The following is a 27,548-nucleotide window of genomic DNA, read 5'->3' as shown; positions in this document are numbered from 1 at the left end:
ACTATGTTCAAACTGCTTTGTCCTTCATATTTATCAATGTCTAGATTGACTTCAACAAAGAACAACATTGTATTTTGCAGTAGAAGAAATAGCAACACCGAAGGATCAGGAATCCGAAAACAAGCTTATTTTCATACGTTCTGCATGATTTGGGATTTTGCTATAAAATTAACACCTCCGCTTCCGCTTTTGATGGTATATATTCGGGCATTCGAACCTTTTCTTACCAGCTTTTTACAAACGATGGTTGGACTTTCACACCTTCTTGTAGCCGAACAACTCCGCTCCCGCTATTGATTGTGTACAGTCGGGTATTTTAACCTTTTCTTACCCGCTTTTTACCAACTATGGTCGGACATTCAAACCTTCTTGTAGCCGAAAACCTCTGCTCCCTCTTTTGATTATACATTGTCGGGCATTCGCACCTTATCTTACCCGCTTTTTACAAACTATAGTCAGACATTCACACCTTGGTGCTGAAACACCTCCGCTCCCTGTTTTGATCATGTATGGTCTGGCAATACTACCTTTTCTTACCCGTTTGTGAGTAATTAATCCCAAAATATTGAGCATAAAATAAGTCTTTATGCTGATGATGTATTACTTTTCCTTCAGAACTCACAGACGTCTCTCAGTCACATGATCACACTCATAAATAAATTCTCAGCACTTTCTGACTACTCTATCAACTGGTCTAAGACCACAGTTCTGCCCATTAACTGTAGGGTCCATAATATACCTGCGATCACTTTACAGTCAGGAAATATTAGATATTTAGGCATAAACATTTCCTCCAGGCTCTCAGAGCTAACAAAGCTAAATTATGTGCAATTATTAAAGACAGTAGAGAACGATCTCTCGTTGGAAGTCCTTACCTATATCACTTATGGGGAGAGTTACATCCATTAAAATGATGATACTACCAAAAGTTAACTATTTGTTCTCAATGATCCCCATAAAACCATCTGCTACTTGGTTTAAGTCACTAGATTCATGCATCTCCAAATTTCTGTGGAAAAACAAACCACCACGTATTAGTTTAAAAACCCTACAGAAGACCAAGGACAGTGGTGGATTAGATTTACCTCATTTTCAGCACTATTCCTTAGACAATAGGTTACAATATATATCAAAATGGTTTAAACCTTGTTGTTGTCACAGTTCCCAGAGACGTTGTAATCGTTGAGGATTCTATATTCACCCCCTCATTAGAGGCACGTAATGCAGATTGATGACACTGAATCTTCTTCTCTGTTCATTGCTGGCATCATTCCCAGCATCGTAAGTGTTCGTGGCATTGTTAGCCTCTTCTTCTGGATCTTGATATCGAGAATCCTTTTGTATTTCTGGTTTGTCAGTCCTCTGTCTTCGTTCACCGGAGTCTTTGTCTTTTTGTCCTTGAGTTTGGTGATTTTTTCTTCTTTTGATGCCTTGACACAATGTGACAGGTGATACCACGTGGGAGATCCTGTAACTTGGACTGCTGTCCCTGTGCTGCGAAATGGCTGTGCTGCTCAAATGGTCTCTCCTTCATCATGGTTACATGCTGCCATTCCGACATCTCGCCATTCCGACATGGGTCTCCAATTGTCGGAATGGCGACACTTAATTTTTTATCAAACGTCCCACCATTCCGACACTTTTTTCCTCCTATGGTCGGAATGGCGGTATGTTTTTTGTTTTTTTTAACATACCGCCATTCCGACAGTTCCTTTTAATAGCCTATTTTTTACCCAAAACATTTTGCACTAATGATATGCCGGCGCAAATACGCCCTAAAGTTTGGCGCACAAGCTTTTCACATGCAGAGGCCACAGCCTCGCAAACAAACTTTAATAATCTATTATCAAAATCCCCTGAATTTCAAATATAAAAATACAGATATTAATGTAACTCTGGCGAGACTGAAACTGATTAAGCAGAAATACAGTGTCAGTGAGCTGTCACAGCAGCCAGCTGGAGCGGAGCTCTCCACAGAGCCCATGCGTCTTTTGCACGCTGTCATCATATGCAAAAGTAATAATTGCAATTACAGATATCACGGCTACTGCACAGGACACAGTTGCGAGCACTCTGCCTTGCCTTGCCAATAGGAGAAGAGAGAAATGACAGCATAGAACGTATAAAACACAACAAAATTCAGTAAAAACGTTTATTCATGTTATTCACGTGATTTATGAGTACTCACTCCAATTTTGGGAAGCGCGGATGGGCTTTGCGCATTTGGCACAAACACACAGCCGCAACGGTTGTAGCTTTATACAGCCTGTTGATATCTTAAGGACCTAACTGGTCACACCTGGGAGTAAATGTCATGTAGAGATTGTTTTTACATGACATTACAGCTGAACATATAGCTTTCATCCACAAACCAACGTGGGAGAGCCCGAAGACGCATGTGCCAGACGCACATAGGCATGCGTAAAACCAATGTTGACCACTTCATACTGTTTATTTGCTTTCTTTTAGTTAACTTTCGTTTCTTTTGGATTCTTGTGCGTGTTATGGAGCCGTTTTTGTCCATGTTTGTAAGCCTTTTTTTCCTGGATTAAATTTTCGGAAGTTGAAACAAGTGTGTGATTGAAAACCACCGCGGACTGCTTCTCCTCCTCCAGTTGCCGAGACTTTGTGTTTTTAATAACGCTTGTCTATAAACATGTGTTAAACATATAAATTGCATGAACAGAAAGAAGGGACTCACCTGTTGAGTAACACACATTTCCTTATACGGAAAGCCTTGTCGGAATGGTGGGACATTTGAACGTCAGAATAGCGGGATGTCGCAATGGTGGGATGTCGGAATGGTGGGACGTTTGCATGTCGGAATGGTGGTATGTCGGAATGGTGGTATGTCGGAATGGTGGGATGTCGGAATAGCGGGATGTCGGAATGGCGGGATTTCGGAATGGGTGTTGCCACCCCCTTCATCATATACACAGTTATTTATACATCCCCTTCCACCATGAAGCGTTGTCCCTTTTTGTTTCTCTCTTTGTTCTTAAAATGCTGTTATGCATGTCTAAACCAATCCATTAAATTAGATCATTTTGGCAGTAAAGCGATCTACAATGTGCTTGGTCGCAAAGCTGCTCATCTGTGGTAAACAGCTCTTCAGAAAGGCATTCTTCAATTGATTTCACTAATTCTATGTAATAATTTTGTGATTTCCTACAAAACTACACTTCTTCTCCCATCTGTCTGAGTATTTAATATTGTCTGGGTCCCGTTAAAACATGTATTTTTCCCATCTAATTCCTTGTTTGCTTTAAAACAAGTATTCCCCATTTTCTATCCCTTCAGTAGCCAACCAGTTTGTATGGAGTACACTGGAGCAACTTGACTGATCAGTAAAACACTACTTTTGTTGTCACCGCAAGGCTTCCCCCGTCGGTTGTTTCACTGAGACACTACTGAGTAACTATAACTCAACACAGTTTATACACATAACATTCCTATACATACTAACAAACAAACAAACAATTATTTATCGCAATTTTCTCATCTCTGTTTGAACGTACACCCAGGTAAATATTCCTGTAGTCTTCTCATACCGACTATGGACCCATTCATTGTTTAACTTCACTGTTTTGCAAATCCTAATTGAATATTACACATTGACATTGAACTTTACTTGATAAGCAGGTCTTCATTGCATTCAGCAGCCTATATGTGAGCATCTATGTGTAAGCTGTTCTTCTTTGCATTTATCAGCAGCAAGCAATTCTTCATTGCACATGCATATGAAAATAGTAAAACAATTCCAATGCGTTAGCGAAACCTTCTATATCAGGAGTGTCCATCATGATGCTGGGAATAGAACCTCTTTCCTAGAATAGTTCAACCTTCATTACTCAACTGATCATAACTCCGCAATGAGCACATTTCAAAGTATCATTCCTCTACATATATTCAAAATTCTTATATTTGTTGATGTCATTCTGTGTGCATGTGGCCTAAACCCAATCTCTGTGTGGCAATTTTAATTTAAACAAGTTGAACTCTGCCTCTGATCATTTAAAAAAGGTGTGTACCAATATCAACCTTTCTCAGGTAATTACTGATCCTACAAAACCAAAGAGATCCTTCAAGGTTGTCCCTGATTGGCTCAATCTTAACATATCAAAGGTAGAAAATCTGCAGTATCTGAACTTGGTGTTAGTTATCACTGCTCAATAGCCTGTATCAGAATTGCAAAAATGAAAACATTAGGTCCACGCTTGGTATTCAGATCCTGAAACATCTCCATGAGCAGGCTTTTTTTTAACTGATCTGTTGAATAGTTATATGACACTGTTAAAATCCCAGATGAAGATCTAGCACTTGACCATTTTTGTAAATCTTCTAATTCCATAGTTGATAAACACGCCCCTTTTAAAAAGTATAGAACTTAGAACAGGTCTATCCCTGGCTTTCGGCAGAACTGTCTTCTTTACTTTTTTTTCCCCTTGTCCTGTTCAGCATTATGTCAGAAGAATTGTAGTCTGAATACCTTTGATGCCAAACAGATTTGTTTTGCCAAGGGAAGTTTTATAAATGTAAAGCTCCCCTTGATGCCCATTTATTTATTTCTGTTTACAATATATGGCATGAACTGAACTGAACCGGACCGGGGGACAAGGAAAGAAGAAGAGGAAAGAAGAGGAAACAGAACAAAAATAGAAACAAAAACCAGACAACCAGCTGCTACACCTGTAAAAAATAAAACAGACAACAATCCATGGCCTATGAGGGGAATCCAGCCTTAGCGCCACCAGGAGCACCTGAAAGCAGACAAGCAGAGAAAAAACAAACACACAAACAAACAAAAACAAGCACAAGAAGCGGCAATCGCATACAACACAGCTGTGGATATAGATGACCTGAGACGACATGATAATACATCAACTGCTTAGTGACCATGCTACTGGACTAATGAATGTGTGTGTGTGAGAACATGCAACACCCATGGCACAGGACCTACATGATAACCGTGCTTAGTTATGAGTGTATAAGCGTACAGGGCCACAATCCACAGCCCCCCCCCCCAAGCAATCAGAAGCAGGCAGAGAGGGCCACAAGACCCAGGCCACCAGCAGCCCCCACAGAGCACAGAACCCAGGCAGCCCACTGCAGGGGAAACCACGCAGAGGAAGCCCCCGGAAAGAGCCCCCATAAGCATAGGGCAGAGGCACTCGGGGAACCAGGGGTAACAGCCCACCGACCCCGCCAGGCCCCAGCCGCCCAGACATGGGCCGTGCACTGGACCTGGGCCCCAGGAGCCCGAGCGCCCCCAAACCCCCCGGCAGAGGCCCCACCCAATACCCAGGAGGGCCAAGCGCCCCAGACAGCCACAAAGTGGGTCAGCGCCTGCCCCAGCGCCCCTGGCCAAGTGCCCTGGGAGTCAAGACGTGCCCACAGGTGGGTGAAGCCGCGAGCAGTGGGGAGAGGCAACGCTGATGACCCATCGGGAGAAACACAGGCAGGCCAGGCGACAGCAAGTCCCAGATCCAGGCCCAATCATTACCACACACACTTTCACGTCCCATACATCCACACATCCACACATCCTACCTCCCTCGACTCTGCTGGGGTGTAGTGCAGCGGGCACACCAGGAGGCCAGCAACCCCCCAGTCACCACAGACCCCGAACCAGCAGAACAATTAATTAATCCTCCTGGCCCCTCCTGCCCCGAGCAGACACCAGGAAGCAGGGGTGTGCGAAGAAGACCCCTCCCCTCACCCTTCTGGCTCTTCAATATTTTCTAATAGTGAGCAATTTAAATTGAGGGGCAGCCAAACTTGTAGAACTTGGAGCGCGGCACTCTGGGCAGCCTACATACCCAAAGAGCCCCGCCCACCAGATGCCACTCAGTGTAACCACCCCCCAAGACCTAATGTGTGTGTGTGAGTGTGTTTGATAAGTAGTAATGTCTAAGGTGTAATTAAAACAGGGGCAGGGAACTGCAGAGTGCAACCAAAGGGGACCACCTACGTGGCCCCATCCACTACACCCCACCGAACACACACGCCCCCAAAACCCTTCATGTGTGAGTGTGTGCTGTGTACAGGAGCCAGAAGGGAGAGGGGTATGGGGATATATACCGGGGGAGCTACTCTCCCCCAGAGAGGGCAGCCAGGGACTGGCTGCAATAGGCATCCCCGCTACCTGGGAGCCAACAATGGGCAGGAGGGCCTGATGTCCACCAGGCTCGGGGCCTGCAGCGACCATATTCCGGGAGCTACTGTACCCCCAGAAGGTACCCATCCCACCCCACCCCACTCAACCCAACCCCACCCAGGAGGACCTCTACAAAAAACAAACAAACAACATAAAAAAACAAACAAACAAACCACCCGGTCACACCAGTCGCAGCAGCCCGGGCCTGAGACCCACCATCACCCAGCAACCCACCACCACCACTATGTGATAAAACTAATCAGAGGGGACCAGAGAGAATGAAATTCAGCCAATTGATGTTTTGAGGAGGCAGACATTGTTTCCATGCTAATATAATCTAAAAGAAAATTTCTAAACTGGTTAATACACAGATTGTTCTTCGCTTTCCAGTTCATGAGAATAGTTTTCTTTGCGATACATAACACTGTGACAACCATGTGTGCTGAGTTAATTTCCATGTTGATGTTGTCTAAGTCACCCAGTATGCACAGTGTGGGGCATGCAGGGATGCTACACTTTAGCCATGTTGATAGGTCCTCACAGACTTCAAGCCAGAACTTCTGGACAGGCGCAGAAAACCACAAAGCGTGTGCATAATCATCAGGTGTGTTATCTGTGCAATATGAGCAGATGTTTGACTGTGTTAGACCCATCCTGAACATCCTTTGTCCTGTATATTGTGTTCTCTGAAGGATTTTGTATTGTATGAGCTGTAAATTAGGATTTCGAGTCTTTATGAAGGTGTTCAAACATATTTGTGGTTAGAAGCTATGACCAGAACTGATGGATAAATCTGCCTCCCCTTTTGAGGATGGAAGAGACATTGTGTCATCTATCTTAGACAATAATTTATATATTTTTGATAGTAGTTTTGGGGTACAGATGCTTAGAAATTCTGCTACCCTAGTCGGTTGGTGGAGGATATATCCATCCATCCATCCATCATCTGCCGCTTATCCGGGGGTCGGGTCGCGGGGGCAGCAGCTTGAGCAGAGAAACCCAGACGTCTCTGTCCCCGGCCACTTCCTCCAGCTCTTCCGGGGGGACCCCGAGGCGTTCCCAGGCCAGCCGAGAGACATAGTCTCTCCAACGTGTCCTGGGTCTCCCCCGGGGTCTCCTCCCAGTGGGACGTGCCCGGAACACCTCCCCAGGGAGGCGCCCAGGGGGCATCCTAACCAGATGCCCGAGCCACCTCATCTGACTCCTCTCAATGCGGAGGAGCAGCGGTTCTACTCCGAGCCCCTCCCGGATGACTGAGCTTCTCACCCTATCTCTAAGGGAGAGCCCAGACACCCTGCGGAGGAAACCCATTTCGGCCGCTTGTATTCGCGATCTTGTTCTTTCGGTCACTACCCACAACTCGTGACCATAGGTGAGGATGGGAACGTAGATTGACCAGGAAGTAGAGAGCTTCGCCTTCTGGCTCAGCTCCCTCTTCACAACGACGGGTCGGTGCAGAGCCTGCAACACTGCAGGCGCCGCACCGATCCGCCCGTCAATCTCCCGCTCCATTCGTCCGTCACTCGTGAACAAGACCCCGAGATACTTGAACTCCTCCTCTTGGGGAAGGATCTCATTCCCGACCCGGAGAGAGCATTCCACCCTTTTCCGGCTGAGAACCATAGTCTCGGATTTGGAGGTGCTGATTCTCATCCCAGCCGCTTCACACTCGGCTGCGAATCACTCCAGTGAGAGCTGAAGGTCACGGCCTGACGACGCTAACAGAACCACATCATCTGCAAAAAGCAGAGACCCGATTCTGAGGTCGCCAAATGGGACACCCTCAACGCCCTGGCTCCGCCTAGAAATTCTGTCCATAAAAGTTAGGAACAGAATCGGTGACAAAGGGCAGCCCTGACGGAGTCCAACTCTCACCGGAAACGTATCCGACTTACTGCCGGCAATGCGGACCAAACTCTGGCACCGGTCATACAGAGACCGAACGGCCCCTATCAAGGGGTCCGGCACTCCATATTCCCGGAGCACCCCCCACAGGACTCCACGAGGGACACGGTCGAACGCTTTCTCCAAGTCCACAAAACACATGTAGACTGGTTGGGCGAACTCCCATGCACCCTCCAGGATCCTGCCGAGGGTATAAAGCTGGTCCACTGTTCCACGGCCAGGACGAAAGCCACACTGCATCTCCTGAATCCGAGGCTCGATTATCCGACGGATCCTCCTCTCCAATACCCCCGAATAGACCTTACCAGGGAGGCTGAGGAGTGTGATACCCCTATAGTTGGAACACACCCTCCGGTCCCCCTTTTTAAAGAGGGGGACCACCACCCCAATCTGCCAGTCCAGAGGCACTGTCCCCGATGTCCACGCGATACTGCAGAGGCGTGTCAGCCAAGACAGCCCTACAACATCCAGAGCCTTGAGAAACTCAGGACGGACCTCATCCACCCCCGGGGCCTTGCCACCGAGGAGCTTTTTAACCACCTCGGCAACCTCAGCCCCAGAAATGGGAGGCCCCGTCTCCGAGCTCTCCGACTCTGCCTCTTCCGAGCACGTGTTGGTAGGATTGAGGAGTTCCTCGAAGTACTCCCCCCACCGACTCACAACATCCCTAGTTGAGGTCAGCAAATTCCCGTCCCCACTGTAAACAGTGTTGACTGTGAGCCGCTTCCCCCCCCCTGAGACGCCGGATGGTGGACCAGAATCTTTTCGAGGCCGTCCGGAAATCGTTCTCCATGGTCTCACCGAACTCCTCCCAGGCCCGAGTTTTTGCCTCAGCAACCGCCGAAGCCGTGGCCCGTCTGGCCCGTCGGTACCTATCAGCTTCTTCCAGGGTCCCACTGGCCAAAAAGGCCCGATAGGACTCCTTCTTCAGCTGTCCACCAGCAGGTTCGAGGGTTGCCGCCACGACAGGCACCGACCACCTTAGGGCCACAACTCCGACCAGCTGCCTCGGCAATGGAGTCACGGAACATGGCCCATTCGGACTCAATGTCCCCCACCTCAAATATGGTTGAAGCTCTGCCGGAGGTGGGAGTTAAAGCTCCTTCTGACGGGGGATTCTGACAAACGCTCCCAGCAGACCCTCACAATACGTTTGGGCCTGCCAGGTCTGATCGGCATCCTCCCCCACCAGCGGAGCCAACTCACCACCAGGTGGTGATCAGTTGACAGCTCCGCCCCTCTCTTCACCCGAGTGTCCAGGACATACGGCCGCAAGTCCGATGATACAACCACAAAGTTGATCATCGAACTGCGGCCAAGGGTGTCCTGGTGCCAAGTGCACATATGGACACCCTTATGCCTGAACATGGTGTTCGTTATGGACAGTCTATGACTGGCACAGAAGTCCAACAACATAACACCACTCTGATTCAGATCGGGGGGGCCGTTCCTCCCAATCACACCCCTCCAGGTCTCACTGTCATTGCCCACGTGAGCATTGAAGTCCCCCAGCAGAATGAGGGAGTCTCCGGTAGGAGCATTCTCCAGTGCCTCCCCCAGAGACTCCAAAAAGGGTATGTACTCTGAACTGCTGTTTGGCGCAAAGGCACAAACAACAGTCAGGACTCGTCCCCCCACCCAAAGGCGGAGGGAGGCTACCCTCTCGTTCACTGGGGTAAACCCCAATGTACTGGCACACAGCCGGGGGGCAATAAGTATGCCCACACCTGCTCTGCGCCTCTCACCACGGGCAACTCCAGAGTGGAAGAGAGTCCAACCCCTCTCAAGAGTACTGGTTCCAGATCCCAAGCCGTGCGTCGAGGTGAGTCCGACTATATCTAACGGTCTGATGAAGTTTCAACAATAAACAACAAACTTTGTATTATGAGAAAGAACCAGACTCATTCTTCAGGAATCCGAAAATAAGCTCTATTTTACGAGTTATGCACGAATTCGGATTCTCCTATAAAACGAATTCCTTAACTCAAACCAAGTTAAGACTGCTTTGTCCTTCATATTTATTCATGTCTAATCAAGTTTCAATGATAAACAACGTTGTACTTTGTAGAATGAGAAAGAACTTCTTCAGCAATAAGTTTCTCTCGACAAATGACGAAATACAGATTTTGCTATAAAATTAATTGCTATCAGCCTGACTTAAAACTGTTTGTCTTCCTTATTTATCCACTTCAAATCAAGTTTCAACAATTAAAAAAATTTTGTAGTTTGAGAAAGAACAACTTAATCTTGAGCAATCAGTATAAAAAGAGGGTAAGCAAAGGTGCGAATGTCAAACCATACATGATCAAAACAGGGAGCGGAGGTGTTTGGCTGAGACAAGGTGTGAATGTCCACCCATAATTAATGAAAAGCGGGCAACAAGTAGGTTTGAATGCCCAACCATACATCATCAAAAGCAGGAGTGGATATGTTCGGCTACAAGAAGGTTTGAACGTCTGACCATAGTTTGTAAAAAGCGGGTAAGAAAAGGTTCGAATGCCCAAACATACACCATCAAAGGAGGGAGCGGAGGTGTTCCGCTGTAAGAAGGTGTGAATGTCCGACCATAGTTGGTAAAAAACGGGTAAGAAAAGGTTAAAATACCCGACTGTACACAATCAGTAGCGGGTGCGGAGTTGTTTGGCTACTAAAAGGTGTGAAAGTCCGACCATGGTTTGTAAAAAGCGGGTAAGAAAAGGTGCGAATGCCCGAAAATGTATGATCAAAAGAGGGAGCGGAGGTGTTCGGCTGCAAGAAGGTGTGAATGTACACCCATAATTACTGAAAAATGGGTAAGAAAAGGTGCGAATGCCCAACTATACATAATCAAAAGCAGGAGTGGATGTGTTCGGCTCCAAGAAGGGTTGAATGTCTGACCATAGTTTGTAAAAAGCAGGTAAGAAAAGGTTTGACTGCCCGAACATACACCATCAAAAGAGGGAGCGGAGGTGTTCCGCTGTAAGAAGGTGTGAATGTCCGACCATAGTTGGTAAAAAGTGGGTAAGAAAAGGTTAAAATACCCGACTGTACACAATCAATAGGGGGAGCGGAGTTGTTCGGCTACAAGAAGATGTGAAAGTCCAACCATGGTTTGTAAAAAGCTGGTAAGAAAAGGTTCGAATGCCCGAATATATACCATCAAAAGCGGAAGCGGAGGTGTTCGGCTGCAAGAAGGTGTGAACGTCCGACCAAAGTTTGTAAAAAGCAGTTAAGAAAAGGTTAAAATACCCGACTGTACACAATCAATAGCGGGAGCGGAGTTGTTCGGCTACAAGAAGGTGTGAAAGTCCAACCATCGTTTGTAAAAAGCTGGTAAGAAAAGGTTCGAATGCCCGAATATATACCATCAAAAGCGGAAGAGGAGTTGTTCGGCTGCAAGAAGGTGTGAACGTCCGACCAAAGTTTGTAAAAAGCAGTAAAGAAAAGGTTCGAATATCCAAACATAATTAAAAGCGAGAGAGATTGTGTTCAGCTGCAAGTAGGTGTCAATATCCAGCCATAATTACTCAAACGGGTAAGAAAATGTAGTATTGCCAGACCATACATGATCAAAACAGGGAGCGGAGGTGGTTTAGCTGCAAAAAGGGGTGAATGTCCAACTAAAGTTCAAATATATTAACAAAAGCGGGAGGAGAGGTCTTCGGATTAGAGTGGTTGAAATTTCCAACCATAATCTATAAAATGCGGTGAAAAAAAAAGGAGTGAAGGAATGAATTTTATAGCAAAATCCGAAATCATGCATAACTCCGCATAAGGAACGTATTGCTCAACCAAAGGGATGCTTCTTTCTCATTCAGGGTAATATGAGGAACTTTATGCTTGATACATTTTAGACATGGATAACTATGAAGGACAAAGCAATTTCAACTTGGTTTGAGCAAAGCAATTCATTTTATAGGAAATCCGAAATCGTGCAGGACTCATGAAAGTAAGCTTATTCTCGGATTCCTGATCCTCCAGTGTTGCTCTTTCCTATACTGCAAAATACAGCCTTGTTCTTTGTTGAAATCGATATAGACATTGATAAATATGAAGGACAAAGCAGTTTCTACTTTGTTTGAGTGAAGGAATTAATTTTATAGCAAAATCCCAAATCAAGCAGAACGTATGAAAATAAGCGTGTTTTCGGATTCCCGATCCTTCAGTGTTGCTATTTCTTCTACTGCAAAATACAATGTTGTTCTTTGTTGAAGTCAATGTAGACATTGATAAATATGAAGGACAAAGCAGTTTTAACATAGTTTGAGTAAAGGAATTCATTTTATACATAAAATCCCAAATCATGCAGAACGTATGAAAATAAGCTTATTCTCGGATTCCTGTTCCTTCAAGTGTTGCTCTTTCTACTACTGCAAAATACAATGTTGTTCTTTGTTGAAGTAAATCTAGACATTGATAAATATGAAGGACAAAGCAGTTTTCACTTGGTTTGAGTGAAGGAATTCATTTTATACATAAAATCCCAAATCATGCAGAACGTATGAAAAGAAGCTTATTCTCGAATTCCTGATCCTTCAGTGTTGCTTTGTCTTCTACTGCAAAATACAATGTTGTTCTTTGTTGAAGTCGATCTAGACATTGATAAATATGAAGGACAAAGCAGTTTTAACTTGGTTTGAGTGAAGGAATTCATTTTATACATAAAATCCCAAATCATGCAGAACGTATGAAAATAAGCTTATTCTCGGATTACTGATCCTTCAGTGTTGCTCTTTCTTCTACTGCAAAATCCAGTGTTGTTCTTTGTTGAAGTCAATCTAGACATTGATAGATATGAAGGACAAAGCAGTTTTAACATAGTTTGAGTGAAGGCATTCATTTATAGTAAAATCAATAATCGTGCAGAACTCATGAAAATAAGCTTATTCTCGGATTCCTAAAACTTTTGATTTGCTCTTTCTTTACTGCAAAGTACAATGTTGTTCTTTGTTGAAGTCGATCTAGACATTGATAAATATGAAGGACAAAGCAGTTTTCACTTGGTTTGAGTGAAGGATTTGCAGCTGAAAACCTCCCGCTCCCGCTTTTGATTGTGTATAGTCGGAATTTCGAGCCTTTTCTTACCTGGTTTTTAGAAATTATGGTTGGACATTCAGACCTTGAAGCCGAAGACCTCCACTCCCTCTTTTGATCATATATTGTTGGGCATTCGCACCTTGTCTTACCCGCTTTTTACAAACTATAGTCAGACACCTTGCAGCTGAACCACCTCAGCTCCCTGTTTTGATCATGTATGGTCTGGCAATACTACCTTTTCTTACCCGTTTGTGAGTAATTATGGCTGGACATTCACACCTACTTGCAGTCGAACACCTCCGCTTCAGCTTTTGATGGTATATATTCGGGCATTCGAACATTTTCTTACCAGCTTTTTACAAACCATGGTTGGACTTTCACACCTTCTTGTAGCCGAACAACTCCGCTCCCCCTATTGATTGTGTACAGTCGGGTATTTTAACCTTTTCTTACCCGTTTTTTTACCAACTATGGTCGGACATTTACACCTTCTTACAGCGGAACACCTCCGCTCCCTCTTTTGAATGTCTATGTTCGGGCATTCGAACCTTTTCTTACCCGCTTTTTACAAACTATGGTCGGACATTCAAACCTTCTTGTAGCCGAACACATCCACTCCTGCTTTTGATGATGTATGGTTTGGCATTTTCACCTTTTCTTACCCATTTTTCAGTAATTATGGTGGACATTCACACCTTCTTGCAGCTGAACAACTCCTCTCCCGTTTATGATCATGTGCGGTTTGATATTCGAAAATTTTCTTTCATGTTTTAAAGCAATTATTGATGGACATTCAAATCTTCTTGTAGCCGAACACATCCACTCCTGCTTTTGATGACGTATGGTAACCTTTTCTTACCCGCTTTTTACAAACTATGGTCGGATATTCAAACCTTCTTGTAGCCAAAACACTCCGCTCCCTCTTTTGATCATACGTTGTCGGGCATTCGCACCTTATCTTACCCGCTTTTTACAAACTATAGTCAGACATTCACACCTTGCAGCTGAACCACCTCCGCTCCCTGTTTTGATCATGTCTGGTCTGGCAATACTACCTTTTCTTACCCGTTTGTGAGTAATTAATCCCAAAATATTGAGCATAAAATAAGTCTTTATGCTGATGATGTATTACTTTTCCTTCAGAACTCACAGACGTCTCTCAGTCACACGATCACACTCATAAATAAATTCTCAGCACTTTCTGACTACTCTATCAACTGGTCTAAGACCACAGTTCTGCCCATTAACTGTAGGGTCCATAATATACCTGCGATCACTTTACAGTCAGGAAATATTAGATATTTAGGCATAAACATTTCCTCCAGGCTCTCAGAGCTAACAAAGCTAAATTATGTGCAATTATTAAAGACAGTAGAGGACGATCTCTCGTTGGAAGTCCTTACCTATATCACTTATGGGGAGAGTTACATCCATTAAAATGATGATACTACCAAAAGTTAACTATTTGTTCTCAATGATCCCCATAAAACCATCTGCTACTTGGTTTAAGTCACTAGATTCATGCATCTCCAAATTTCTGTGGAAAAACAAACCACCACGTATTAGTTTAAAAACCCTACAGAAGACCAAGGACAGTGGTGGATTAGATTTACCTCATTTTCAGCACTATTCCTTAGACAATAGGTTACAATATATATCAAAATGGTTTAAACCTTGTTGTTGTCACAGTTCCCAGAGACGTTGTAATCGTTGAGGATTCTATATTCACCCCCTCATTAGAGGCACGTAATGCAGATTGATGACACTGAATCTTCTTCTCTGTTCATTGCTGGCATCATTCCCAGCATCGTAAGTGTTCGTGGCATTGTTAGCCTCTTCTTCTGGATCTTGATATCGAGAATCCTTTTGTATTTCTGGTTTGTCAGTCCTCTGTCTTCGTTCACCGGAGTCTTTGTCTTTTTGTCCTTGAGTTTGGTGATTTTTTCTTCTTTTGATGCCTTGACACAATGTGACAGGTGATACCACGTGGGAGATCCTGTAACTTGGATTGCTGTCCCTGTGCTGCGAAATGGCTGTGCTGCTCAAATGGTCTCTCCTTCATCATGGTTACATGCTGCCATTCCGACATCTCGCCATTCCGACATGGGTCTCCAATTGTCGGAATGGCGACACTTAATTTTTTATCAAACGTCCCACCATTCCGACACTTTTTTCCTCCTATGGTCGGAATGGCGGTATGTTTTTTGTTTTTTTTAACATACCGCCATTCCGACAGTTCCTTTTAATAGCCTATTTTTTACCCAAAACATTTTGCACTAATGATATGCCGGCGCAAATACGCCCTAAAGTTTGGCGCACAAGCTTTGCACATGCAGAGGCCACAGCCTCGCAAACAAACTTTAATAATCTATTATCAAAATCCCCTGAATTTCAAATATAAAAATACAGATATTAATTTAACTCTGGCGAGACTGAAACTGATTAAGCAGAAATACAGTGTCAGTGAGCTGTCACAGCAGCCAGCTGGAGCGGAGCTCTCCACAGAGCCCATGCGTCTTTTGCACGCTGTCATCATATGCAAAAGTAATAATTGCAATTACAGATATCACGGCTACTGCACAGGACACAGTTGCGAGCACTCTGCCTTGCCTTGCCAATAGGAGAAGATAGAAATGACAGCATAGAACGTATAAAACACAACAAAATGCAGTAAAAACGTTTATTCATGTTATTCACGTGATTTATGAGTACTCACTCCAATTTTGGGAAGCGCAGATGGGTTTTGCGCATTTCGCACAAACACACAGCCGCAACGGTTGTAGCTTTATACAGCCTGTTGATATCTTAAGGACCTAACTGGTCACACCTGGGACTAAATGTCATGTAGAGATTGTTTTTACATGACATTACAGCTGAACATATAGCTTTCATCCACAAACCAACGTGGGAGAGCCCGAAGACGCATGTGCCAGACGCACATAGGCATGCGTAAAACCAATTTTGACCACTTCATACTGTTTATTTGCTTTCTTTTAGTTAACTTTCGTTTCTTTTGGATTCTTGTGCGTGTTATGGAGCCGTTTTGGTCCATGTTTGTAAGCCTTTTTTTCCTGGATTAAATTTTCGGAAGTTGAAACAAGTGGCATTGGAGTGTGTGATTGAAAACCACCGCGGACTGCTTCTCCTCCTCCAGTTGCCGAGACTTTGTGTTTTTAATAACGCTTGTCTATAAACATGTTAAACATATAAATTGCATGAACAGAAAGAAGGGACTCACCTGTTGAGTAACACACATTTCCTTATACGGAAAGCCTTGTCGGAATGGTGGGACATTTGAACGTCAGAATAGCGGGATGTCGCAATGGTGGGATGTCGGAATGGTGGGACGTTTGCATGTCGGAATGGTGGTATGTCGGAATGGTGGTATGTCGGAATGGTGGGATGTCGGAATAGCGGGATGTCGGATTGGCGGGATTTCGGAATGGGTGTTGCCACCCCCTTCATCATATACACAGTTATTTATACATCACCTTCCACCATGAAGCGTTGTCCCTTTTTGTTTCTCTCTTTGTTCTTAAAATGCTGTTATGCATGTCTAAACCAATCCATTAAATTAGATCATTTTGGCAGTAAAGCGATCTACAATGTGCTTGGTCGCAAAGCTGCTCATCTGTGGTAAACAGCTCTTCAGAAAGGCATTCTTCAATTGATTTCACTAATTCTATGTAATAATTTTGTGATTTCCTACAAAACTACACTTCTTCTCCCATCTGTCTGAGTATTTAATATTGTCTGGGTCCCGTTAAAACATGTATTTTTCCCATCTAATTCCTTGTTTGCTTTAAAACAAGTATTCCCCATTTTCTATCCCTTCAGTAGCCAACCAGTTTGTATGGAGTACACTGGAGCAACTTGACTGATCAGTAAAACACTGCTTTTGTTGTCACCGCAAGGCTTCCCCCGTCGGTTGTTTCACTGAGACACTACTGAGTAACTATAACTCAACACAGTTTATACACATAACATTCCTATACATACTAACAAACAAACAAACAATTATTTATCGCAATTTTCTCATCTCTGTTTGAACGTACACCCAGGTAAATATTCCTGTAGTCTTCTCATACCGACTATGGACCCATTCATTGTTTAACTTCACTGTTTTGCAAATCCTAATTGAATATTACACATTGACATTGAACTTTACTTGATAAGCAGGTCTTCATTGCATTCAGCAGCCTATATGTGAGCATCTATGTGTAAGCTGTTCTTCTTTGCATTTATCAGCAGCAAGCAATTCTTCATTGCACATGCATATGAAAATAGTAAAACAATTCCAATGCGTTAGCGAAACCTTCTATATCAGGAGTGTCCATCATGATGCTGGGAATAGAACCTCTTTCCCAGAATAGTTCAACCTTCATTACTCAACTGATCATAACTCCGCAATGAGCACATTTCAAAGTATCATTCCTCTACATATATTCAAAAATCTATGTGTAAATGTTTAATATTTCTTATATTTGTTGATGTCATTCTGTGTGCATGTGGCCTAAACCCAATCTCTGTGTGGCAATTTTAATTTAAACAAGTTGAACTCTGCCTCTGATCATTTAAAAAAGGTGTGTACCAATATCAACCTTTCTCAGGTAATTACAGATCCTACAAAACCAAAGAGATCCTTCAAGGTTGTCCCTGATTGGCTCAATCTTAACAAATCAAAGGTAGAAAATCCGCAGTATCTGAACTTGGTGTTAGTTATCACTGCTCAATAGCCTGTATCAGAATTGCAAAAATGAAAACATTAGGTCCACGCTTGGTATCCAGATCCTGAAACATCTCCATGAGCAGGCTTTTTTTTAACTGATCTGTTGAATAGTTATATGACACTGTTAAAATCCCAGATGAAGATCTAGCACTTGACCATTTTTGTAAATCTTCTAATTCCATAGTTGATAAACACGCCCCTTTTAAAAAGTATAGAACTTAGAACAGGTCTATCCCTGGCTTTCGGCAGAACTGTCTTCTTTACTTTTTTTCCCCCTTGTCCTGTTCAGCATTATGTCAGAAGAATTGTTGTCTGAATACCTTTGATGCCAAACAGATTTGTTTTGCCAAGGGAAGTTTTATAAATGTAAAGCTCCCCTTGATGCCCATTTATTTATTTCTGTTTACAATATATGACATGAACTGAACTGAACCGGACCGGGGGACAAGGAAAGAAGAAGAGGAAAGAAGAGGAAACAGAACAAAAATAGAAACAAAAACCAGACAACCAGCTGCTACACCTGTAAAAAATAAAACAGACAACAATCCATGGCCTATGAGGGGAATCCAGCCTTAGCGCCACCAGGAGCACCTGAAAGCAGACAAGCAGAGAAAAAACAAACACACAAACAAACAAAAACAAGCACAAGAAGCGGCAATCGCATACAACACAGCTGTGGATATAGATGACCTGAGACGACATGATAATACATCAACTGCTTAGTGACCATGCTACTGGACTAATGAATGTGTGTGTGTGTGTGTGAGAGCATGCAACACCCATGGCACAGGACCTACATGATAACCGTGCTTAGTTATGAGTGTATAAGCGTACAGGGCCACAATCCACAGCCCCCCCCCAAGCAATCAGAAGCAGGCAGAGAGGGCCACAAGACCCAGGCCACCAGCAGCCCCCACAGAGCACAGAACCCAGGCAGCCCACCGCAGGGGCAACCACGCATCCACCCAGAAGACTGCAGAGGAAGCCCCCGGAAAGAGCCCCCATAAGCATAGGGCAGAGGTACTCCGGGAACCAGGGGTAACAGCCCACCGACCCCGCCAGGCCCCAGCCGCCCAGACATGGGCCGTGCACTGGAGCGCGAGAGCCCCCAACCCCCCCGGCAGAGGCCCCACCCAATACCCAGGAGGGCCAAGCGCCCCAGACAGCCACAAAGTGGGTCAGCGCCTGCCCCAGCGCCCCTGGCCAAGTGCCCTGGGAGTCAAGACGTGCCCACAGGTGGGTGAAGTCGCGAGCAGTGGGGAGAGGCAACGCTGATGCCCCATCGGGAGAAACACAGGCAGGCCAGGCGACAGCAAGTCCCAGATCCAGGCCCAATCATTACCACACACACTTTCACGTCCCATACATCCACACATCCACACATCCTACCTCCCTCGACTCTGCTGGGGTGTAGTGCAGCGGGCACACCAGGAGGCCAGCAACCCCCAGCCACCACAGACCCCGAACCAGCAGAACAATTAATTAATCCTCCTGGCCCCTCCTGCCCCGAGCAGACACCAGGAAGCAGGGGTGTGCGAAGAAGACCCCTCCCCTCACCCTTCTGGCTCTTCAATATTTTCTAATAGTGAGCAATTAAAATTGAGGGGCAGCCAAACTTGTAGAACTGGGAGCGCGGCACTCTGGGCAGCCTACATACCCAAAGAGCCCCGCCCACCAGATGCCACTCAGTGTAACCACCCCCCAAGACCTAATGTGTGTGTGTGAGTGTGTTTGATAAGTACTAATGTCTAAGGTGTAATTAAAACAGGGGCAGGGAACTGCAGAGTGCAACCAAAGGGGACCACCTACGTGGCCCCATCCACTGCACCCCACCGAACACACACGCCCCCAAAACCCTTCATGTGTGAGTGTGTGCTGTGTACAGGAGCCAGAAGGGAGAGGGGTATGGGGATATATAACGGGGGAGCTACTCTCCCCCAGAGAGGGCAGCCAGGGACTGGCTGCAATAGGCATCCCCGCTACCTGGGAGCCAACAATGGGCAGGAGGGCCTGATGTCCACCAGGCTCGGGGCCTGCAGCGACCATATTCCGGGAGCTACTGTACCCCCAGAAGGTACCCATCCCGCCCCACCCCACTCAACCCAACCCCACCCAGGAGGACCTCTACAAAAAACAAACAAACAACATCAAAAAACAAACAAACAAACCACCCGGTCACACCAGTCGCAGCAGCCCGGGCCTGAGACCCACCATCACCCAGCAACCCACCACCACCACTATGTGATAAAACTAATCAGAGGGGACCAGAGAGAATGAAATTCAGCCAATTGATGTTTTGAGGAGGCAGACATTGTTTCCATGCTAATATAATCTAAAATAAAATTTCTAAACTGGTTAATACACAGATTGTTCTTCGCTTTCCAGTTCATGAGAATAGTTTTCTTTGCGATACATAACACTGTGACAACCATGTGTGCTGAGTTAATTTCCATGTTGATGTTGTCTAAGTCACCCAGTATGCACAGTGTGGGGCATGCAGGGATGCTACACTTTAGCCATGTTGATAGGTCCTCACAGACTTCAAGCCAGAACTTCTGGACAGGCGCAGAAAAACCACAAAGCGTGTGCATAATCATCAGGTGTGTTATCTGTGCAATGTGAGCAGATGTTTGAGTGTGTTAGACCCATCCTGAACATCCTTTGTCCTGTATAGTGTGTTCTATGAAGGATTTTGTATTGTATGAGCTGTAAATTAGGATTTCGAGTCTTTATGAAGGTGTTCAAACATATTTGTGGTTAGAAGCTATGACCAGAACTGATGGATAAATCTGCCTCCCATTTTGAGGATGGAAGAGACATTGTGTCATCTATCTTAGACAATAATTTATATATTTTTGATAGTAGTTTTGGGGTACAGATGCTTAGAAATTCTGCTACCCTAGTCGGGGGTTGTAAGTCTGGTTGGTGGAGGATATATCCATCCCTCCATCCATCATCTGCCGCTTATCCGGGGGGATCTCATTCCCGACCCGGAGAGAGCATTCCACCCTTTTCCGGCTGAGAACCATAGTCTCGGATTTGGAGGTGCTGATTCTCATCCCAGCCGCTTCACACTCGGCTGCGAATCACTCCAGTGAGAGCTGAAGGTCACGGCCTGACGACGCTAACAGAACCACATCATCTGCAAAAAGCAGAGACCCGATTCTGAGGTCGCCAAATGGGACACCCTCAACGCCCTGGCTCCGCCTAGAAATTCTGTCCATAAAAGTTAGGAACAGAATCGGTGACAAAGGGCAGCCCTGACGGAGTCCAACTCTCACCGGAAACGTATCCGACTTACTGCCGGCAATGCGGACCAAACTCTGGCACCGGTCAGACAGAGACCGAACGGCCCCTATCAAGGGGTCAGGCACTCCATATTCCCGGAGCACCCCCCACAGGACTCCACGAGGGACACGGTCGAACGCTTTCTCCAAGTCCACAAAACACATGTAGACTGGTTGGGCGAACTCCCATGCACCCTCCAGGATCCTGCCGAGGGTATAGAGCTGGTCCACTGTTCCACGGCCAGGACAAAAGCCACACTGCATCTCCTGAATCCGAGGCTCGATTATCCGACGGATCCTCCTCTCCAATACCCCCGAATAGACCTTACCAGGGAGGCTGAGGAGTGTGATACCCCTATAGTTGGAACACACCCTCCGGTCCCCCTTTTTAAAGAGGGGGACCACCACCCCAATCTGCCAGTCCAGAGGCACTGTCCCCGATGTCAACGCGATACTGCAGAGGCGTGTCAGCCAAGACAGCCCTACAACATCCAGAGCCTTGAGAAACTCAGGACGGACCTCATCCACCCCCGGGGCCTTGCCACCGAGGAGCTTTTTAACCACCTCGGCAACCTCAGCCCCAGAAATGGGAGGCCCCGTCTCCGAGCTCTCCGACTCTGCCTCTTCCGAGCACGTGTTGGTAGGATTGAGGAGTTCCTCGAAGTACTCCCCCCACCGACTCACAACATCCCTAGTTGAGGTCAGCAAAGCCCCGTCCCCACTGTAAACAGTGTTGACTGTGAGCCGCTTCCCCCCCCCTGAGACGCCGGATGGTGGACTAGAATCTTTTCGAGGCCGTCCGGAAATCGTTCTCCATGGTCTCACCGAACTCCTCCCAGGCCCGAGTTTTTGCCTCACAACCGCCGAAGCCGTGGCCCGTCTGGCCCGTCGGTACCTATCAGCTTCTTCCAGGGTCCCACTGGCCAAAAAGGCCCGATAGGACTCCTTCTTCAGCTTGACGGCTTCCCTCACCACTGGTGTCCACCAGCAGGTTCGAGGGTTGCCGCCACGACAGGCACCGACCACCTTACGGCCACAACTCCGACCAGCTGCCTCGGCAATGGAGTCACGGAACATGGCCCATTCGGACTCAATGTCCCCCACCTCAAATATGGTTGAAGCTCTGCCGGAGGTGGGAGTTAAAGCTCCTTCTGACGGGGGATTCTGACAAACGCTCCCAGCAGACCCTCACAATACGTTTGGGCCTGCCAGGTCTGATCGGCATCCTCCCCCACCAGCGGAGCCAACTCACCACCAGGTGGTGATCAGTTGACAGCTCCGCCCCTCTCTTCACCCGAGTGTCCAGGACATACGGCCGCAAGTCCGATGATACAACCACAAAGTCGATCATCGAACTGCGGCCAAGGGTGTCCTGGTGCCAAGTGCACATATTGACACCCTTATGCCTGAACATGGAGTTCGTTATGGACAGTCTATGACTGGCACAGAAGTCCAACAACATAACACCACTCTGATTCAGATCGGGGGGGCCGTTCCTCCCAATCACACCCCTCCAGGTCTCACTGTCATTGCCCACGTGAGCATTGAAGTCCCCCAGCAGAATGAGGGAGTCTCCGGTAGGAGCATTCTCCAGTGCCTCCCCCAGAGACCCCAAAAAGGGTAGGTACTCTGAACTGCTGTTTGGCGCATAGGCACAAACAACAGTGAGGACTCGTCCCCCCACCCAAAGGCGAAGGGAGGCTACCCTCTCGTTCACTGGGGTAAACCCCAATGTACTGGCACACAGCCGGGGGGCAATAAGTATGCCCACACCTGCTCTGCGCCTCACACCACGGGCAACTCCAGAGTGGAAGAGAGTCCAACCCCTCTCAAGAGTACTGGTTCCAGATCCCAAGCCGTGCGTCGAGGTGAGTCCGACTATATCTAGCGGTCTGATGAAGTTTCAACAATAAACAACAAACTTTGTATTATGAGAAAGAACCAGACTCATTCTTCAGGAATCCGAAAATAAGCTCTATTTTACGAGTTATGCACGAATTCGGATTCTCCTATAAAACGAATTCCTTAACTCAAACCATGTTAAGACTGCTTTGTCCTTCATATTTATTCATGTCTAATCAAGTTTCAATGATAAACAACGTTGTACTTTGTAGAATGAGAAAGAACTTCTTCAGCAATAAGCATCTCTCGACAAATGACGAAATACAGATTTTGCTATAAAATTAATTGCTATCAGCCTGACTTAAAACTGTTTGTCTTCCTTATTTATCCACTTCAAATCAAGTTTCAACAAATAAAAAAATTTTGTAGTTTGAGAAAGAACAACTTAATCTTGAGCAATCAGTATAAAAAGAGGGTAAGCAAAGGTGCGAATGTCAAACCATACATGATCAAAACAGGGAGCGGAGGTGTTTGGCTGAGACAAGGTGTGAATGTCCACCCATAATTAATGAAAAGCGGGCAACAAGTAGGTTCGAATGCCCAACCATACATCATCAAAAGCAGGAGTGGATATGTTCGGCTACAAGAAGGTTTGAACGTCTGACCATAGTTTGTAAAAAGCGGGTAAGAAAAGGTTCGAATGCCCGAACATACACCATCAAAGGAGGGAGCGGAGGTGTTCCGCTGTAAGAAGGTGTGAATGTCCGACCATAGTTGGTAAAAAACGGGTAAGAAAAGGTTAAAATACCCGACTGTACACAATCAGTAGCGGGTGCGGAGTTGTTCGGCTACTAAAAGGTGTGAAAGTCCAACCATGGTTTGTAAAAAGCGGGTAAGAAAAGGTGCGAATGCCCGAAAATGTATGATAAAAAGAGGGAGCGGAGGTGTTTGGCTGCAAGAAGGTGTGAATGTACACCCATAATTACTGAAAAATGGGTAAGAAAAGGTGCGAATGCCCAACTATACATAATCAAAAGCAGGAGTGGATGTGTTCGGCTCCAAGAAGGGTTGAATGTCTGACCATAGTTTGTAAAAAGCAGGTAAGAAAAGGTTTGACTGCCCGAACATACACCATCAAAAGAGGGAGCGGAGGTGTTCCGCTGTAAGAAGGTGTGAATGTCCGACCATAGTTGGTAAAAAGCGGGTAAGAAAAGGTTAAAATACCCGACTGTACACAATCAATAGCGGGAGCGGAGTTGTTCGGCTACTAAAAGATGTGAAAGTCCGACTATGGTTTGTAAAAAGCGGGTAAGAAAAGGTGCTAATGCCCGACAATGTATGATCAAAAGAGGGAGCGGAGGTGTTCGGCTGCAAGAAGGTCTGAATGTCCAACCATAATTTGTAAAAACCGGGAAGGAAAGGCTCGAAAGCCCGACTATACACCATCAAAAGCGGGAGCAGAGTGGTTCAGCTGCAAGAAGGTCTGAATGTCCATCAATAATTGCTTTAAAACATGAAAGAAAATTTTTGAATATCATCCGCACATGATCATAAGAAGGAGAGGAGGTGTTCAGCTGCAAGAAGGTGTGAATGTCCACCCATAATTCCTGAAAAATGGGTAAAAAAAGGTGCGAATGCCCAACCATACATTATCAAAAGCAGGTGTGAATGTCAGATCATAATTTGCAAAAAGCTGATGAGAAAGGGTGAGAATGCCCGACTATACACCATCAAATGCGGGAGCGGAGGTGTTCGGCTCTGAGTAGGTGTGAATGTCCGACCATAATTGCTGAAAAATGTGTTAGAAAAGGAAAGAATGCCGGACCATACATCATCAAAAGCGAGAGAGGTGGTGTTCGGCTGCAAAAAGGTGTAAATGTTCGACTAAAGTTTGTAAAAAGCGGGTAAGACATGGTGCGAATGCCTGACAAGGTATGATCAAAAGCAGGAGCGGAGGTGTTCAGCTGCAAGAAGGTCTAAATGTCCATCAATAATTGCTAGAAAACATGAAAGAAAATTTTCGAAAATCAAACCGCACATGATCATAAGTGGGAAAGGAGGTGTTCAGCTGCAAGAAGGTGTGAATGTCCACCCATTATTCCTGACAAATGGGTAAAAAAAAGGTGCGAATGCCCAACCATACATCATCAAAAGCAGGAGTGGATGTGTTCGGCTACAAGAAGGTGTGAACGTCCAACCAAAGTTTGTAAAAAGCAGTTAAGAAAAGGTTTGAATATCCAACCAAACATAATCAAAAGCGGGAGCATAGCTTTTCGACTGCAAGTAGGTGTGAATGTCAGATCATAATTTGCAAAAAGCTGATGAGAAAGGGTGAGAATGTCCGACTGCACACCATCAAATGCGGGAGCGGAGTTGTTCGGCTGTGAGTAGGTGTGAATCTCCGACCGTAATTTCTGAAAAATGTGTTAGAAAAGGTAAGAATGCCGGTCCATACATCATCAAAAGCGAGAGAGGTGGTGTTCGGCTGCAAGTAGGTGTGAATGTCCAGCCATAATTACTCACAAACGGGTAAGAAAAGGTAGTATTGCCAGACCATACATGATCAAAACAGGGAGCGGAGGTGGTTCAGCTGCAAGAAGGTGTGAATGTCCGACTAAAGTTCAAATATATTAACAAAAGCGGGAGGAGAGGTCTTCGGATGAGAGTGGTTGAGAATTTCCAACCATAATCTATAAAATTCGGTGAAAAAAAGGTGTGATAGAACACTAAAAGGTGGAGCGGAAATGTTCGGCTGCAAGAAGGTGTGAATGTCCGACTATATTTGGTGAAAAGCAGGTGAAGCAAGGTCTGAATGCCCAACCTTACATTATCAAAAGCGAGATCAGAGGTGTTTGGCTGCAAGAAGGCCATAGTTTGCCAAAAGCGGGTAAGCTGCGAATGACCAACTAAATATCAACAAAAGTGGGGGCGGAGGTCTTCGGATGCAACTGGGTGTGAACATCCCACCATACAAGTATGGTGGAGAGGAAGCTGTGAACAGCCGACCATAGTTTGCAAAAAGCGGGTGAGACAAGGTGCGAATGTCCAACCATACATGATCAAAACAGGGAGCGGAGGTGTTTGGCTGTGACAAGGTGTGAATGTCCACCCAAAATTAATGAAAAGCGGGCAAAAAGTAGGTTTGAATGCCCAAGCATACATCATCAAAAGAAGGAGTGGATGTGTTCGGCTACAAGAAGGTTTGAATGTCCGAGCATAGTTTGTAAAAAGCGGGTAAGAAAAGGTTCGAATGCCCAAACATACACCATCAAAAGAGGGAGCGGAGGTGTTCCGCTGTAAGAAGGTGTGAATGTCCGACCATAGTTGGTAAAAAGTGGGTAAGAAAAGGTTAAAATACCCGACTGTACACAATCAATAGGGGGAGCGGAGTTTGTAAAAAGCAGTTAAGAAAAGGTTCGAATATCCAACCAAATATAATCAAAAGCGGGAGCAGAGCTGTTCGACTGCAAGTAAGTGTGAATGTCCAGCCATAATTACTCACAAACGGGTAAGAAAAGGTAGTATTGCCAGACCATACATGATCAAAACAGGGAGCTGAGGTGGTTCAGCACCAAGGTGTGAATGTCTGACTATAGTTTGTAAAAAGCGGGTAAGATAAGGTGCGAATGCACGGCAATGTATAATCAAAAGAGGGAGCAGAGGTTTTCGGCTACAAGAAGGTTTGAATGTCCGACCATAGTTGGTAAAAAGTGGGTAAGAAAAGGTTCAAATGCCCGAATATATACCATCAAAAGCGGAAGCGGAGGTGTTCGGCTGCAAGAAGGTGTGAAAGTCCGACCAAAGTTGGCAAAAAGCAGTAAAGAAAAGGTTCGAATATCCAAACATAATTAAAAGCGAGAGAGATTGTGTTCAGCTGCAAGTAGGTGTGAATATCCAGCCATAATTACTCACAAACGGGTAAGAAAATGTAGTATTGCCAGACCATACATGATCAAAACTGGGAGCGGAGGTGGTTTAGCTGCAAAAAGGGGTGAATGTCCAACTAAAGTTCAAATATATTAACAAAAGCGGGAGGAGAGGTCTTCGGATTAGAGTGGTTGAGAATTTCCAACCATAATCTATAAAATGCGGTGAAAAAAAAGGTGTGAAGGAATGAATTTTATAGCAAAATCCGAAATCATGCATAACTCCGCAAAAGGAACGTATTGCTCAACCAAAGGGATGCTTCTTTCTCATTCAGGATAATATGAGGAACTTTATGATTGATACATTTTAGACATGGATAACTATGAAGGACAAAGCAATTTTAACTTGGTTTGAGCAAAGCAATTCATTTTATAGGAAAATCCGAAATCGTGCAGGACTCATGAAAGTAAGCTTATTCTCGGATTCCTGATCCTCCAGTGTTGCTCTTTCCTATACTGCAAAATACAGCCTTGTTCTTTGTTGAAATCAATATAGACATTGATAAATATGAAGGACAAAGCAGTTTCCACTTTGTTTGAGTGAAGGAATTAATTTTATAGCAAAACCCAAATCAAGCAGAACGTATGAAAATAAGCTTGTTTTCGGATTCCTGATCCTTCAGTGTTGCTATTTCTTCTACTGCAAAATACAATGTTGTTCTTTGTTGAAGTCAATCTAGACATTG

Source organism: Leuresthes tenuis, unplaced genomic scaffold (assembly GCF_036924035.1).
Source record: "Leuresthes tenuis unplaced genomic scaffold, fLeuTen1.0.hap1 SCAF_8, whole genome shotgun sequence".
Lineage (NCBI taxonomy): Eukaryota > Metazoa > Chordata > Actinopteri > Atheriniformes > Atherinopsidae > Leuresthes > Leuresthes tenuis.
Note: the sequence above shows the minus strand (reverse complement) of the source record.